Source organism: Armigeres subalbatus, chromosome 1 (genome assembly GCF_024139115.2).
Source record: "Armigeres subalbatus isolate Guangzhou_Male chromosome 1, GZ_Asu_2, whole genome shotgun sequence".
NCBI lineage: Eukaryota > Metazoa > Arthropoda > Insecta > Diptera > Culicidae > Armigeres > Armigeres subalbatus.
The window spans coordinates 49,097,961-49,100,160 of NC_085139.1; positions in this window are offsets into that span (position 1 = coordinate 49,097,961).

Consider the following 2,200-nt stretch of genomic DNA (forward strand, 5'->3'; position numbering starts at 1 on the left):
AGTGGACGTAAGATGTATAACCAACTATAGAAAATTATTAAGTAACTAAATTAATACTGCAATCTAGCGATTAAGACCATGCTCTGCATGCATACATTTGATTGATGGAAATTATCAAAAGTATATTTAGGTTTTATGGATTCGTAATCTGGGTGGTACTGATAGAATCGATTTGGTTGTCAAACTGAAGCCAAGCCGGAGCCAAACATTGAAGATTGTGGTTATGTTCATCTTAGATCTTATATTAAGAAGTATTGTTATTATTTGGGGATATAATAAAAATAAACTTAGTTTGAGTTTTGCATTCTTTGTAACAAATATATTAACATTATATTTCTAGTGGATTATTAGTAGCAATGCAACTAAAAAGCACTCGTTATAAGATTTCATGAGATTCGGCAGATGATTGGAGCAGGAATGTATGTAAACCATTGTAGGGGAACTGGGGGTAGGACGCCCACGTTAAGGAAAATGCCATTTTTATCAATGAAAACCACCATTTCAGCCAGTTTTCATCAGCGCATACTGAAGAACAGCATATCTGCGACTGACTACCGATAACAGATATCTAATTGTCCATTTTATTGCACAGAAATTTGATTTTTAAAAAGCAAGTGAGATGCGCCAGTGGATGGGTTAAAACGCGCATGTGCTTATCGTACTGATTTTCATTTTAATTGCCTACATTAAGGCAATTAACCGAATGTTTCAGCTGTTTCGGTCATACGAAATGAGCATGGGCGTAATGCCCCACACCGACCTCAGAAGTTTGAAGGCCCATAAAATCGTTTTAAAACCATTTTTGACGACGATTTCGTGTGGAACATAAAGAACACGAGTAAGCAGCATGGCTCATGGCTCAATTATTAATTTATCAATGTATAACAGCGACAGAAAGACTAAATTCCACCGAGCTAGAATTGCATCAAAACACGCAAAAATCGTTTTTTCGAGTTTTTCATGTATAACTAGAGAAAAATCATGAAATATATGTATCCAATGGCAATATTTTTCATTGCTTTATCGTATAGACTATTGAAAATAATCAAAATGGGGATATTTAACCTTATTCAGGGGTGGCGCGTTTTAACCCCTATGGGCGTGCTACCCCCACTTCCCCTATAGTCATGTAGATCGCGCATTCGTGCCCCATCATGCAGCATGGAAAGAGAAATTCGAAGAGCGGGAAATGTTTGACAGCCGGAGAACTGCAAAATAATTCTGCTTATAGGTTTGATTTCAAAATATCCCGCTACTCGCTTGAGAGCAGAAAAGCGGCTCTATCCGCAGCACCCAGGTCGTATAATTATGCATTGGATGAAATTGAACATTAGGGAGAGAATCCATTTCTCTTGCACATACTTTCCATTGGTCAAACCACGCTACTGTATGAATATTATTGGAACGATTGATTAAGATGCGGTTTTCACTGAGTGGAAGCTCTTGAGTATTCCTTTCAGCTATGTAGGTTTTCTTTAAACCTGTGCTTTATTAGGAAGCGCCATAATTAGTATAACGAAAAAAATAATTTCCCCATACTAACTTGCATGCAAACTTGAAACGGCTTGTGCTTAATCAGTTTTTATCCAAATCAACTCAAATGTTCAGAGGACACTCAGAACATGGTACAGAATCAGATGAGCGTTGTGGAGCAAAATCGATTTTTTGAACCACCCTAATGGATACACTACGCCCAGGGTGTAGAAAAAGCATCCTGGAGCGGACAGAGAATCGAGCTCGCCATCTCCGGATTGGCAATCTTACGCCTTTGCTTGAAAAGCTACTGCAATGGAGAGTCATGGAGTTATAGTGTTATAGACCCAAAGTGTTACTTATCCTTAATCGATTTGCTGCATTTCACGGGGAATCATGTCTCATTATTTCCTCTTCAAAATTGGAGCCAGATCGCACTATGGGCTCAAAAGTTATGGTAAACTATAGTTTTTTTTTATATGCACCAGATAGGCATCGACATCACTTGGTGGCTTAATCAGGGCTTTTAAATTGGAACAACGAATAGCCGAATAGCATTTACCATTCATATTTTAAATATGCTAAATGGAAACATTTGTTGAATAATTTGACCTATGAGGTAATTTCATATAATCTTGAATTAATAAGTTGTTTTAACTTACATCATCCAACAACAATTCTTTAAGACTGATAACTGTGATACTTTAAAGAATATAAGAATACGCCA